This window comes from Anas platyrhynchos, chromosome 3, assembly GCF_047663525.1.
Source record: "Anas platyrhynchos isolate ZD024472 breed Pekin duck chromosome 3, IASCAAS_PekinDuck_T2T, whole genome shotgun sequence".
NCBI lineage: Eukaryota > Metazoa > Chordata > Aves > Anseriformes > Anatidae > Anas > Anas platyrhynchos.
In genome coordinates, this window is record NC_092589.1 from 35825378 (window position 1) to 35841527 (window position 16150).

Below are 16150 nucleotides of genomic sequence, written 5' to 3' on the forward strand. Positions count from 1 at the left end.
TGGAAAGACCCATGCTCTTTTGAGCTTCCATCCCTCCAGCCTAGCAGGGTTCAAATATAACCTTACTTGCTTGTACAGGAGAACCCAGGGAAATCCCTTTTCCTAAATGTGCTGCTCTCTGGCACCAAGCATCCAGCCCAAATCCCAACCTCACTTCCACAGGCAGCATTATCATCATCTGAGCAACTTCGGGCTTAGAGTGGTGTCACCAGCATCAGAATCAGCCCTTCAGTCATTCCTAGCATGAGACTCCGTTTCCCTCCCCCTCTTCTTCCCTATATTTTCTGCAGTCTGTAATACCATTTTCTAAAAATATTACAACGTGCAGTTTACTTCTGGCTGCTTCTTCAAGACCTTCCTGTACCTTCACCTCTTCCCCACCCCCACTTCCCCACCTCTGCAGGAATTTCACAAATCACTGCAAGCTACGCTCCCCTAACACGAGGACATGCATCACCTAAACACCCTCTTCACAAACTGCCTTTCACCTCAAGGACAATAAAAAAGATGCTCCTGCTGGCTGGTCTGCTTCTCACCTCACAGAGGATGTGTTAGGAAAACTCCAGACGCAGCAGTATATTGATCTAAATTAAACACACACACACAAAATCTAATTGAACTGACAGGAAACTGCTGTTTAAAGGCAGAAAATTAAAGCTGTTAATATAATAATGAACAGTTGTGCTTACTGTCTGTGCCACTGACATTTCATATTGTCATCTCACCAGCTAATCACCGCCTCTCCCCCTTTTGTGGGAGTTAATGTGTTTTCATCCATTCACCCAACAAGGTAGCTCTCCAATTGTTTGACAGTTACTAATATATCCAACCTGCTAATGAGCCACAGAGCTGGAGCCGCTCAGGTGATGGAGTAATAACAGCTGCTCATCGCTCGGGGCTGAGATTTTGGACCCTGGCCCTGGATGCAGCCACTGGGCGATGGCTGTGCATCCCCTACGGCACTCAGCTGCAGCTTTGCAAGGCATTGGGCAGCTCTGCCCATTCCCAGAATGAGCCCTGGAGGTTTTGAAGGTACCGTAAAAACTGCTGGTCATGGTCTTGATAGAAATTTGTCTCTTCTGATCCGCATCTGACTGCTGAGTGGGCTTCAGCCTGAAGAAGAATTTCAAACAGCCTTTGCAAGTTTGGTGGCCAGCCACCACCTGCCTGCTCGCCCAGACTCATGGACTTGAGCACCACAGCTCGATGGCAGTTTTCTCTCAGGAGCTGTACTCACCGCTGAATAAATATCTCTGCTCACAGATGGGGAACCCAAGAGGAAGAGGCAAGGACAGGCTTGCTTGTGAGTCAGCGACAGGACGGGGAAATGGACCATTGCTCCAGCCCCTAGATCTGCCAGTTTCCAAAGCAGAAAAAGGAGAAGAGGAATGAGGCTCATCCACCTTTCAAGATGACCCGCAAGCTGATTTCCTCCACTGATTTTCCAATAAACTTGACTAAATCGCTCGAGTGCTTTCTTGACAGCCTCAGCATAACAGAAAGGGCACCGTGCTCCCCTAAGGTAGCCCCCATGAGGGCTACACAAGCTCAGAGCCTGTGGAACAAAATTTACATTATCCAGGCCAAATTCTGCTTTGTGCTGCACACCAGCCATACCCTGGGTGGTGTGTAATTACCTTTTAGAGGGGTGAGCTTTAGCTAGTAGAGGGGTGAGCTTGGAGGTGTTAAAGTGGTTGCACCTGTGGCTATTTGTCATCATGACCAGGAGACACCTGCTTCTGCTTGCACAGCCAGTGTGAGCAGAGTCCTCGGTCCAGCTGGAAAAGAGGAAATCCCAAGGAAGGAGGGAAAAGGCACAGCTCTCCTGATCCATCACCATGAAGCAAAGAGACTGTGTGGGATTAGAGAGTGAGCTGTGGAGACTCACACTTCGGTTTCTGACTTGAAACACAGCGGTGAGCAGGTCCTGTGGTGACATCCTTACTGAGATTTCCAGAGGACAATGGAAAAAAAAACTCTGCAATGTGTGTCCCTTGGGGAAACTTTCTCCACCACTCATCTCATAGAAACTGGCTTCTGCCTTGAAGCATAGGGATTTATAGTCCATCGTATAAAATCAAGGGTGTTTCCATTATCCATGTTAATGCATAATTTTTTTTATTCTGGCCCCATTTTGGTTTTTGGACATATTAATTTCCAACAGCAAGGAGTTCCACAGACCTGGAAGTATGTACTGCATTAAAAAAAAAAGTCCTAGTTTTTTTCATGCAGTTTTTCTATTTAATGAGTCATCTCCATGAAAGAATCAGGAGCATCCAGTATACCTTCTCTAACCCATCTATTCTTTTACTCCTATCCACCATGTCCCATGTTATTTATCTACCCTTTTTGATAAAGAGATCCAGTATTTTCCACCCCCTTTCCAATTTTTTTTTTCTGTCTGGTTAGCAGTTCCTGCATCACTTTTACTTCTCTTGCACCTCCTCTGGCTAGTTCTTCAGGACTGAGTACACTATTGCACGTAAAAGCAAGCTATTTAGCAATATTACAGAATTAGCACATATTTGATCCATCACATTTCCAGCTGTTCTTTGTTTTGCTTTACCATCTTCCATGTGCTAGAGGGGTTGGTTGCAAGGAGCTCTTTGCACTGGGAAGCTCACTTTTTCTTCTCTTAAGTGAAGACACAGCAATGTCATTGAATGGTTTAAATGATCTCTCCCCACTACTCATTCATGACGGCACCAGCATCTTCAGGAAACAGATTATTGGCTTTGTTCAGGTTAGTAGTTTCCCATCCTTTGTATCTCTGTTTGCCTGTCACCTCCTCTTTCAGCTCTCTCTGCTTATCGGGCTGCATGAACTGTTCCCAGGTCCCTGAGTTAGCCCCACATAGGCAGACCCACGACAGACACTTGGAGCAGCACTGATAGAGATGATTTGAGACCTCTTCCCCCCACCAGTTCTCCCAGTTCATCCAATTCCAAATCATCCAATTCCACTGCCCCCTGCCAGACAGGTGAAGAATGACATAGCCCCTGACACTGCTGCCACACAACTCTCCCGCAGCTTGAGCCAGGCAGGTTCGCTTCAGTGCTCGGTCTGATAAAATCCAGAGGACAGTCGGCAAAGGCCAGTGAACAAGCAGGGACAGCAGAAATCCTGTTTCAGCAGGAGAGAGAGGACAGCAAGGCAAAGTGTAGGGAGGCCGTCCTGCAGAGCAGGGCTGACCCCGCAGCCACTGCACCACTGAGCATCAGCGCAGTCCCCAGGGGTTGCTGCTGATGTCAGGGATGCTTGATGGAGATGCTTCACCTCTGGGCAGCCCCAGCTGCTGGTAACACATGCTGCATGGTAGTCAGCGGGGAAGGGGATGGAGAGGTCAGAAAAACCAAGAGGTGATGAATTGTAGCAAGGAATCAGCTCTTGCTGTAGTCTGGCCCATCCTTGCCTGTGGGGAACGGATGGTAGGTGTTGGGTGTAAATCAGGGCTGCTGTGCCTGCCTTTCCCATCAGGACTGGGCCCAGCAACATCCTCTTACACACAGACCCCTTACTGTCACTTGTAGGACACATCCAGGCTTGCCCTGCAGTTTGCCATGCAGATGTCTCTTCTGGGGCTCTGTGCTCCTCCTTTACCCAGCCCACAGCACAACAGAGAGGAACCCAGAGTCCACTTCCCCAGGGACGGGCATAATTTCCCATTGCCCAGGCAATAAAACTACCTTTCCTAGTTTTATAGACACCTGCTGACAGGCTTTAAAAATAGGGGACCCAATTTCCATTTTCATGGTGTTCCCTTATATAATATAAAGGAGCTTTAAATTGGAGTGATCTATATTCATCTCATGGCTTCTTTCCGCTGCCAAAGTGCTATAAAATCTGTTGTAGTGTAAATGAGAATCAGGTCCAAAATGTTCCTCCACAGCACAGACCAGCATTGGCCCCTCCAAGGCTTTTAGCAAGGCATCGGGGAAGGGAGGGTTGAGAAAAAAATTCCAGGTGGGAGGAAAGTAGGAGGGCAGGGAGGAAAACGTGACCTCGACAGGTGTGTTTGGGAAATAACCCTCTGCCAGCTGGTGGCTGGGGATGGTTCCTACGTATCCGAATGCTCAAAGAGACCACAGGTGGGTGAATTAGTGTGGGTTTAGTGTGAGAGAAACAGGCACAATGCAGGTAATATCTTCTGCATTATGTATTATACTATATACCTGTATGTGTATAAATTGACACACTGATAACCCCAGGTTTTGGCAAATCTTTTCAAATGTGTCTCAAGTACTGCAGAGATCCAGTGGATTACTGATAATTCAGAGTTATCCTTCCTGTACAAGATAACCGGTTTCATATGCAGTGTAAGCAAATGCATCAAGCAATTTCTTGGTTCACCCAACTGTAGCTGCTAGTCATGCTAGGATTTATGTATTAACTGCGTTGGATCAAATGTCGGCTCAAATGTTGGATAACTTGGGGAGGGAGGCCAGTGTTTTTACGACTGAAATTAGAATGTGCTGGAAGAAGAACAGGACTGTGCACAGCAGCTTACTTTTTTAACCCCTGACAAATGCCGCAGGCAGCAAGGCTGATCGCCTCCCCTGTTAAACCTGGGAAGGTGACTGTGGTTTTGGTACACACCCAGCTTATATCAGGAAAGCCACTGCCATGGGCAGCGCTCCCCTCCGACCACCTCTTATACACCGATGGGTGCAAAGAGACAGCTGGGACTGCCAGGCTTGGACGGGGAGGTAGCGCACTGGCCATGAGTCAGAGAGCATCAGCAGCTCAGCAACAGGTTTCTGTGGCTGCCAGCCTCCAAAAACACATCCTTTTCTTTCTGGGTGTCTGTTCTGCCTCTCCTCTCACCACTCATGGACGAACCAGAACAGATAGAAAGCATTATGGTTTTATGACTGAGATCCACAGAGGCTTCCAAGTTAATTTACACATCTATCCTCCAAATAAATTGGTACAGAGAGAGGAGGACCAGCATCAAGCTCTAGAGACACTTTCTGGCTTGAAGATGTTGTGCTGGGTGAAACTCTAGGACCTGGACCAGGCCAGTGGCTGAATGCTGGCAAGAACCACCCAAAGATGATTTGGGAGCTGTAGGAGTGAAGGAGGGACAACCTCTCTGACCTTTCTGCCTTTGCTCTGGCTGAGGCACCTCTTGGCCATCCTGTTCCCTGAGGGACTGAAACTGCTGGGAAAAGCAGGTGGATAAAGGAGAATCAGCTTTCACCCAATTGCCTCTGCCCTAGAGCACTGGGAAAACTCAGGTTAGGGTTTCTGGGACATTGAAAGAAGGGAGTTTCCCATCCCAGCAAGGGTGAGAGGACACACGGTTTACAGCAGGTAGCCTCCATCCCTAAAGGACACTGTGTCTGAGGTTTCTGCTGCATTAAAGAGAGGTGCAATGTGCAAACACATTGGCCACTTTGCAATAATATCCTCTCACCACAGAGTTACTGTCAGCGGGTGACACAGCATTTGGGGTGAAAGAAAGGACCACATGAATGTCAGTGGTGTGGGACCAGGAGACCCCATTAACTCTCTCCTCTCCTGTATTCCTGCTTCAAAACAAACTGACCATTGGTTTCAGGCACATCCTACAAAAAACAGCTTTCCCAGTTCCAACCCGTGGTCTCATTATTCAAAAATTGATTGCTCCTCACCATCACACATTCCCCTTCAAAGAGGATGATCAGACATAGTTAAGCAGCTATTTAAGAACTGCACATTTTCCAGACAAAAAAAAAAAAAAAGTAAAAACAGCTAAATGGAGTGAGTGGGTTAGAATTGGTCCAGGATGCTGGTACCCTTTGTCCTAGGGAGAAAAGCAGTGGCATTTGCCAGGGATTAAAGAAATCACTAGCTGTACAATTCCTCCAGGTCTTGCTGACTCTTTTGTTTAGCATGGACTCAAAGGGCAGAGCGAGGCTCTCTCCCGCAAACGTAAACACGCCAAAATACCAGCACCATTTCCTGCAGCAGCTACGTTTCCCACAGTGGGGTTCTGATGCAGATTGCTACTGATTGCTTTGTAGGACAGGCCAGAAGCAGAGCCCTGAATGATGCCACGTGCTTGCCCTCTTGCTATACCTTCCTTCTGTTGAGACTGGTCACATCTCCCTCCAGCTGCCTTGGCCTACGTATCCCAAGCAGGGAGATTGCTGTCGCTGGTTGAAGTAGTCAAAACCCACAGCACTGGGCTCTTTCTCAGAGCAAAACCTGACCACAGCAACCCAAGGGATGAGCAAGAGCCAGGAGTGACCCTTCCTGAGCTCCCAGGCACAGAGCTTCTCATACCAGGTTGTGCTTCCCAGAAGACTTCTTTGGTTGGAAACGTTCCTCCAAGGCTTGCTTTGCACTCACTATTTCCTAGCTCATATTTGACTAGTTAAAAGTTTTATCAGCCAGGGCCATAAATTACAGTGACAGCTTCTAGGGAAACTCGGCCCTTTCGTCTCCTGCTCATTTCCTCCCTATCCCCCACCATTGATCAAACCTGCAGTTTGAGACTTTTCAAAAGCAGAAACAAAGAGAACTCTAACCCTGTCTAATTGAGACCTGGGTAAAGTTAAAAAGCAGCCACCATGCATGTATTTGTTACAATTAAATTGGCTCCTTGATATATCTGATAATTCCTTTTTCTTGTTTCCTTTTTTCTTTTTCTTTTCTTTTATTTTTTTTTTAAAGCAGCTTTATGATTAATGGCTGCTGTGATGTGCTGACATTTCAGCTTTTCACATACCCCACGCCCCTGTTAAATGGCGGGGTCTCAAGCTCCTGTTTGCAAGGAGTGGGACGACCACAAGTTGTACTATTAATCAATGGGGTAATGCAGCCAGAGAGCTCGGAGCTTGGCTTCTGGAAAACATGATACCCCCCTGGGAACCTCGTAAATGTTCGTATCAGATGAGCTTTGTACCTGAGAGCAAAGCAGGCTGGCTGAGTAGAGGGCTCGAGGCGGTATCAGTGTACTCTTTGAAGGTCATTAATTTGTGTCTGATGAGGAAGAAAAAAAGCAGTGAAAGCCAATGCTTTTCCAATGTGTGGATCGAGGGCTCTAACAGGCCATGAAGAGCTGATGCTGGAGAGAGAGCAGGAGTTGTGTTTCAAGCCATTAAGCCCTGGCCTGACTTCCAATGTCAAAAAGGAGATGGATGATGGTGCTGAGAGCACAGTTTCCTTGCACAGGAGTTTGGAGACCACACAGTAAAATTTGAACTGGAAAGAGTGTGAGGAATATCATGCTGGGGGCTGCTTCTGTAATAACAAGTTTCAGACACTGTAAATGTCTCTGATCCTAAAGGGGCTTTAGCAAACTTGGGCACAGTGCTCACTGTGTTGAAAATTGACATAGAGCTGCTCCTGGAGGAGCCAGTCCCAGCGCTGCAAGACAGCACTGCATGCGGGGTGCCAGCCTGGGGCTGCAAGCTGGGACCCTTCCATTTAAAGAAAGGATTGATGTCAGAAGTCAAAGAACTTAGGTAATGTTTAATCATGTCCCTGTGATGCAGGGAAATCATGGTTTCTGGATAAAAAGCCTCAGATTTCCACAGGCAGATTTTCTGGCCAGATCTCTGCTAGGTCAGTCGTTGTATGGCTGGGGAGACCAGAGGGGCTCACAGCCCCAGGTGGGCGACAGCTCTGCTTTTGGGCACAAGCAGAGAAAAGCACAGCTGAGGAACGGGCGATCAGGATTCTCCCTCGGCTCAGCATTTGTGCCAGCCCAGCATTATGCATGTGAAGAAGTGGCCTACTTTAACAAAGCATCGAGCCCCCCTTCATCTGAATGGGAGCAGAACCGGCTCCCTTGCGGCTGGAGGGGTGGTTACATGATAACGGTGTGTTCAGCAGCAAACCAAAAGATACCCGTACAAAATAATACTTCCAGGAAAGGTCTGAAGAAGCTAAGCTTGATCTTAGCAATGCAGAGCACAGCCCTAAAATTGGCGTTATTGGGACAACTGAGGGGGCTGCAAAAAGTGGTATGAGGGCAGGAATTTCTTAAGTCAGCTTTGTGAGCAAAGGAAAATTATTGTGTAATTACACCCTGCCAGTAATCACAACAGCAGCAGGTCTTGGTGTCTCCAGATTTCTGTTTCTCCCTCAGTGGGTGTAGTTATAGGAAAAGTAATCCAGGCAACCCCAACTACCCCATGCAAAATAACAGCAGTGGAAACAACAGCTGAAAGCTTTGTCTGCTGTGGCGGTATGGGTCTTGTAAATGATGTTCCCAATCCTAAGAACAGAAAAGGCTTCTCCAGGAGGTCAGGACACCTACAGTCACTGTGTTGCCTAACTAGCATGGAGAAAGGAAAAGTTGTGCTTACTGTTTGGGAAGACTCGTAGAGCAGCAGCCATCGGTGCAAGCAGCACTGGTAATTAGCTATTGCAGAGAGTGCCCTGGTTCTGCTCCATGACAGTGATTATCCCACGCTGGCTGGGAGGCAAGCAAAGAGCAGCAAAGCCAAGATGAGAACCTCGCAGCCTATTCCACTTTGCTGCCTCTCTTTCTGGAGCACCAGCAGAGGCATACAGAGGAAGTGTAATTGCCTTTTTTCAGGCAAGTTGGGCCCAAAACCACTGTCTTTCCTGATGCTCTGCCTGACCCGATGCTGAGAGATACCAATTTCAAGCAATCTCCAGGATATCTAGAAGGAGGGATGTGCATCAAGAATTGTCCCTGAACCAGAGCAGGTCCCAAAACACCCACAGAGCTTGGGAGGCCCATGAGAAAAGGATTTAAGGAGGCTTTGGCACAGAATTCAGGGCCAAGAGTATCAGAGGGGAGACACCAGAGGGACACATTGGCACAGCTCGCTTTGCCTGGGAAGTTTCTGGTATGAATGGTCTTGAATAATATGTTGGGCACATGTCTGTCAGGAGAGACTGGCCCTGACTAACTCTGCTGGTGTGTGAGGATGGACCATCAGATCTCATAAGGTCCTTTTTACTGCCATTTTTCTGCCATTGCCGTGAAACTGGCTTCTTTGTGACTAAAACAAAGCATCACCTTAATTTTTCAAAAAACATAAAACAGGCTTAAGCAGAGCAAATAGATTTAGATATAAAACCCAAGGGACTGGCAGCTCTATTGGAGACCATAGCTTTATCCAGAAACCACAGCCACTTCCTCCCCTGCTGAATAATTCAGAGCTTCATTTTCTTATCTGCTTTAATCTGGGTTTGTACAAACCAGTCCTGCTGTTAAGTAACATGAGCGAGATAAAGAACAACAAGACGTCGCTGTGCAGGGGGAGCCTCAGCAGGCAACACACATCTCTTCTTTGCGCTGCCACACTCTGCGAGAGAGGAGCTGGCATCTCCACTCCACTCTGGCCCACTTGTTTTCCTCCATCTTCTCTCCAAGCTCCTTTCCCCACAAGGATTCAGTAGGTGCCTGCCTGGACTGGCCTCTACCTGGAGCAGGGAAAGCCAAGCAGCACTAGGGGAAAAAAAAAAAAAAAAAAAAAAAAAAAAAAAGCCCCCAAGCTCTGTAATAGACTTTTCATGACATTTACTAAATCTTTTAGAAGTTTTCCTTCTTTCTGCACTAAATATCGGTTGCTTAAGATAATCTGCAAACCTGTAGAACGGCCATTAGGAGCTCCCTGGTGACTAGGTTAATTCACAGTAAATTACAGTCACTGCCAAGGAGATTGCAGGGAGGTTAGGAGGAGATTGGAAGCGGCAGGCAGTAAAGCACTGTAGCATTTACCAAAAAAAAAAAAAAAAAAGAACAATAATCAAAACTCTCCCTTGTAAGGAAGGTACAAGGAAGCCAGACACTGAATGCATGTTGGGATACAGAGATGCTGGTAAATACTGGGATCGACCCTGGGCAAGTTCTCTGAGTGACAGACCAGCAGCTGCCATGGCTGGGAAATGTGAGGAACAGCCACAGAGAGACTGCCCCTTTCCTGACTTTTTTATTTTAAATGAGGTAGCACCCAGTAGTGCCAGGCAAGAACCAGAACCTCAGCTGCACCAGGAACTGTACACATGGGAAGATGTTCTTCAGACAAACAACCTTTTCCACCTTCCCTTCCCCTTACCATCCTTCCATCTTTTCCCTTTTCACTGTTTAAATGATGGCAGTGACCTTTCTCCAACCCCAGTGAATCCTAGAATCATTAAGGTTGGAAAAGACCTCCAAGATCATCTGGTCCAACCATCCCCCTACCACCAATGACACCCACTTGTGTTGCTGTGAGTACACGGGCTATTTAATAGCCCAGATGTTTGCTACTGCACTTACACCACAGCTTAGAGGCAGGTCCTCTAAGTTCCTGATCCTGGCAACAACAATGTATTTTTAAGTATAAAACAGCACATTCCCTGTGCAAGTCACAGCTCACTTTACCTTCTTTCTTCTAACTCAGTTCAGAGCCCAAATCTTTCTCATCCATTCGGCCACCTTGATGTTGAGAATAAATACATTTCCATAATCATACCTCAGTGGGGAAAAAAAACACAATCCAGGCAGCCTCCATATTACACAAAAAGTTATTTGAGCCATATGCAACACTTAAGCTCTGTGACAAAATTGTGCCTGGAGAGCTTCTTAGAAGATGCCAAACAGGGGTCTCCACTGTAGGACCGTCCCCAGGACCACCACCCTACCGTGCCTTCTCTTCAGCCTCCCACCCAAGATCCATATCCCTTCCCTTGATATTTCCAAGGTGTCTTGCTCCAGCTGCTGCTCCAGCTGCCAGTCAACATTCAGATCCCTCCAATACTTTGGCCGTGGCTTCCTTGCTTACAAAGCCCTGATATTCAACACAGTCATGTTAAGTTGGTAGTAGGCCATCCTCCACAGTGCTATGGTCTCCTGCACAATTCACCTGGATTCATACCTCTGCCATCTACCCCAGGAAGATGTACCAGGCAGCTGCTTTAGAAAGAATTTAGAAAATTCCCTGACCGCAGACAACAACTTCTTCTCTAAAATGGACACCAGGCAGAGGCCCTGGAACTGCAGACATCCACTCTTCACTCTCTCCCTTCACTCCCTCTCTCTTCAACAGCCTCTGGTTCTTTGATGACGAACTTTCATTTCTGCTGCTCCTAAAATTTAACTGCACCAAAAACTAATTTGTGCCTTTTTGTTCTCTTCCTGAAAATATACATATTAACCTATCGGAAAAGCTTCCTTTCTGCTGCCAACCGGTATCAACAGTCAATCAGAATCTGTCAACATAGCAATTTTATCATCTCAAACTCTGGTAGCAATGCAGTCGTCATGGGAACCAAAATAGTAACTATGGAATAGCTGCCTTAGTAACAACAACAACAAAAAATGTGTTGGCATAAAATTGCATTTGTAGTAAATTTCAGTTAACACTTCAGAAATTAAACAGTCGCTGTGTGAATCCTGGAGACTGTAAATTCAAGGGCCCTCTCCAGGGGAACGGTGGCTTTCAGAGTTCCCTGAGATCTAATCTTGCTGCTGGCCCATTGTGCTGCGAGTTGAAAGAGGAGGAACAGAGAGAAATGGGTCTTTTTTTTGATATGGACATCTGTGTAACATGAGATTAAGGATGCAGCAGCTTTATCCTGCTTGAAGAGGCAACCTGCATCTCTTATGTAGAGTTAAATTTGTGATGCTGGGGAGAACTGCTAACCACAGAGACTTTAAAGGCAGCCAGCTTTAGTCTGTGTGAAGATCCGAAAGAACATGACCATGGGCAAATAGCAGGAAGAGAAACATGAAAACTGCTGTACCAGAACAGACCCATGGCCCAATGCTCTGGGGTGTATCAACATTTCAAAGTGAAATGCATATTCTCCAAATGCTTTTGGTCACATATGCATAGATATTCATCTTTGCAGGGTGGTGGGTCATTCCTCTAGCCCATTTGATGCTCACGCTGTATTCCCAAAAGCAAGAGAACAGAAAGGCAGGTTATGTCTGAGAAGAGCACTTGCTGAGTTTTTCTTTTCAGTGTAGGTTTAATACACTTGGTGCTTTTATCCCCTCCAGACCTCTGGTTTCTGTCCTGTAACACCTTTGGAAATGGAAAAAGTCAATCCTAGTTTTATTTTGCATGTGGCCTCTGAAGATCCTGCCAGATCTCTTTGCATTGCATAGATGACCAGGACTCTTTTAACAGCGAAGATGAATAGCTAATTTCCAGGACTGCTTTTTAAATTATTTGTCAAGGAGCTGAACATCAAGACCACCCAGAACAGCAGGTTCAAATCCCTGCATTGTCTTCTCTTCCCTGTATCTGCTAATGGATAAGTCGTATTCTCTGCCACTGAAGACATTCTGGACAGTTGAGGGATGAGGGTCATAAGAGTCCTCAAAAGAGTCAAGAAGCTCCTTATGAATGGTTTCAAGGTCCTTTTTGAAATGAAAGCACCATTTGATGCAGTTTGCCAACATCACCAAATAAATAGAAACCACATCTGGCACTAGAAGTGTTGAGCCATAGGAGGTTGGAAGCTGGAGAAGAGGCAGGGAAGTATCACTAGCTGCTTACACCAATTTTATGTTCTTCAGAAGTCCAATTTTTGTTTCTTGACAGAGAAAAGATACTATGCTATATAGATCTTTGGACAGGCAGTTTACGTTTTTTAATACTCCTGCATTCACATGACTAGTTTGTTATTGGCCTCCATCCAAGGAACAGTTTTATTTAATCTGTGCTGTATTAAAATTGTAAAACCATTCTGATAAAATGGGATGGATAGCTAGTTAATATTAATGTTTGTCTGCCTAGAATAAGAGGTAGTTTAAAAGTTTGTATAATTGATGCATCACAAGGTTACAATCCGTTCGCTTTAGCTCCAAGACTTGTTCTTCGGAACAAGGCCATTGAGATTGCTGACTTGCAACAAGGGTCAGTGACCCAACCATCAACCTCCTGCTCCAGCAGACGATGGTCTCAAACAAAACACAACCATTTAGAATGGTATAAGTGGAGTACACAACTTAAGTGACCTTTTAACCAGATGAGGTTGTCCTAGTGACTAGTTACCTGGAGAGAGCACGTCCAGAGGAGAGAAATGGTCAGAAAGGTCAAGAAAACTTTCCACTCGTCACTGTTCTGATATCTTTTTGAAGCCTAAAGATGTGAGGGTGTCTTGAGATGCTCCAGAGAAATCAATAAGAAAATCTGCTGGAGCAGTAACAAAATCTGTGTCATGTAAAGTGAATTTAGACCTAAGGTTTAATGTCTTTATCTTAAAGGGCATCTCTCTACATTCTTCCCAGCACTGTGATAATACAGTGAAGAATGGTCAGAAAAGGTGTTTCTCAAGAAGAGATGTGAGTGCTGGAGGGTTTGGAGGATTAACCTTTCAGTTCTGGACACCAGGGCTCAAATACCGGCTTTGGCATTAGAAGTGGCTACGAGTAAGTAAGGTCTGTAACACTACCAGCATGGACAGAGCTGATGAGGTTACAAAACAGTTTGTGTGATTAGCCAGGAGCCACAGCAGAATCAGTGACAGAAGTGAAAACAGATTAGAAACGATGCAGCTTTGAAGACAGGAATGGGGACATTGGGTAGAGAATAAGGTTAGTTTTCCCAGAGGTGTTCCTGTATAAATAAACAGGAGACAGGGGACGGGGTAGAGGTGGTAAAGCTGATCCCAAAGTAAAACTGAATGTGAGAGAAGGATTGGCCTTGGGGGCAGTAGCAGGCCTAGGAGGCATTAGCAGGCCTAGAGTGTCCCCATGTAAGATAAGTTTATAACCATTATTTCTTTATTTGACACTTTTACGAGTCTCTCTCTGTCACTTGTCCCTACTCCCTATCATCCTCACATACGGAAACATTTTTTCAAGCAAAGGTGGGGGTGAGGTGAGACACCTTCCCAAACATACCATTCAGGAGAGTGGAACACTAACCAGGGGGGTTGTATGAAACCTTCAAGGACTATTCAGCTTCAGTGACTGTTTGCCAATCTTATTGTGCTTTCCTGTGTACATGAACCATGCCCCTACAACCCCTGAAAGACGACTGCTACCATTCTCACTTCCAAAATGTAAAAGAGAATCACGACTCCTTGTTGTGTCAGGGAGTTCAGGGTTGCCCCTGGTGTTAAGGGTGCCTCGCTACTGCCTACACTGCTCACATCTAATCCTTGAAGGTTTCTATATCCCCTATACACCTCAATTAAAAGATTTTATAGAGAGATTTAACTCCAAGCAAAAAGAAGTGGAATACTCCAAAACTCCACTAAAATCTACCAGGATGAAGAAGGCTTCAGGAAGGGCAAATGAAGAAAACAAAATTGGAGCTATTTTAGGAGACAAATGGTACATGTGCACAACAACCAGTTTGTCACTGGTCCTCAGTGCTATCCCTGGCTCAGGAGGTCCTCTAGCTGCAGAGCACAGGCAGCTGAAGACAGAGCACCAAGGAACATCATCACCTAATGGTTTATTGCTGATACTCTTCTCCGGGCATGAGCTACTGTCATATACTGGATTCTGAGTGAAGTGGCTCTAGGGTCACACACAGAGCAGCTGTTTGGGTGGTGGTCGCATCCTGAATTCCTGGAAGACAGCACTGACTACATGAGCTAGAAAGGAAATATCTCAGTCCAAGATGAAATGCTGTAAGTAGTTTGTACTGACTGCTGTCTAAAAGTGTGGGTTTACCTTTGACATTTCCAAGAAAATGATGCTGAAATCAGGTCTGCAACTGCTTACTTACATTTGCAGTTACAGAACATGTGATTTTTGAGGAAAACTGACCAATTGGTGGCAATTTTCCCTTATTTCAAAGTAAGAAACCAAACTGGGAAGGCATCTCTAAAGCACTCTACATGGCTATGAACAATAATCCCTGTGATGCAGCAGCACTCAGGTGAGGGAGAGGGCATGAATCCCCATCTCAGCCATGCACCCATCCCAGCAAAGGCACAGACCTCAGCTCCAGTTGGGTGACAAGCTGTCTGAAAGCCACAGTGAGAGGAAACCCAGGCCTGAAATGGTCTCCCTGCCTCGCTTTGTGCAGCACCATACTTATCATTTGATGCAATTATGTCATTAACTAATTTGCAAATTTGCATAGAACCATTAATTTAATCTTTAAATAAATAGTATGGATTTAGCGCTGGTGAAAGCGATCCAGATTAACTGCTCCATGAATGAAGCCCCCTGCTTATCTGTGAGACAGCAGCAGGACAAGCTTTATCCACACACTGCCCTGCCAGCAGACTGCAACGCTGATTTGACAGATACACGCACAGCTTCATCTGAGGACTTTGAGGAAGGAGCTCGGCTCCACGGCTCAGGCACCTCACCATCTCTCTTGGGCCAATTAGTGCACATAAAGGCAGAAAGTTTGCAAGGAGGGCGGCTGGAACCGAGCCTCACTGCTTGAATTTCAAGATCGTCGGAATTAAAGTGATGAGCAAGTTGTCACAGGGAGCCAGAAATGGCCCCTCTAAAACACAAGCCCTACACAGCTGTGAAAAGCCACTGCAGAATAACGCTTTCACGCATCCTCCCGCTGCCTTATTGTCCTATGCCACCCACCTCACCGGAGCTATTTATACCCTGCTCCACACAAGATGCTCACACCTCCCTAGAGACAGGGAAGACAGACAAGGCATCTGATGGGTGCATTATGACAGCTCAACTGATCGGATTACCCTGGCTGCTGGGGAGCTGCCCCCGCAGCCACTGCTCTCTTGCCAGTTGCACAGAGGCAGCAGTTGGGTTGAGGAGGGGCAGAAGATCCATAGATAGCTGCCTGCTGGCAGATGGAGATGGATTCCCTCATCTACATGTAATAGCTGGGTGGACTGACAACTAACAGCCCTTCTCCCTTCAGCTGGAAAAAACACAGGGCACGAGGAGGAGGATCCATGCTCTTGCTCCAGTGCATTCACGAAATTCCAGGGTAGCGACATAACCATGACAACTACTGCTCTGCAATCACAGCCGTGAGGACTAGGAGACAGCTGTGGCCAGCCATGAGGAATGGCAGACAAAACCAGAGGAAGAAAATTGACAGGAAGGGAGTGAACTCACAGCATGTGCTGTGAAAGCAGACCTGGCTTCCTTGCACCGCTGCTGAGGAGGCGCGCTCAGTGGCGGGGCACACCTGGACCAGCCAGTTGGCTCTCGGCTGCACTTGTTATTCTCTGCGACCTTTCAACATGACTCTTGACAGAAAAATTACCAAATGCAATGCACTTGTGACTTAGTTAATTTGCACCT

General features: G+C 46.4%; 1 long non-coding RNA gene across 1 annotated transcript; it reads right to left on the reverse strand.

Moving 5' to 3' along the window:
- Positions 1-496: 496 nt before the first annotated feature.
- On the reverse strand, positions 497-1617 carry LOC110354470 (uncharacterized). Its single transcript, XR_002406505.3, has 2 exons — positions 1238-1617; positions 497-1113 (listed from the first exon to the last, which is right to left on the reverse strand). It is a non-coding gene; the product is annotated as an uncharacterized lncRNA (long non-coding RNA).
- Between the last annotated feature and the right edge of the window lie 14533 nt (positions 1618-16150).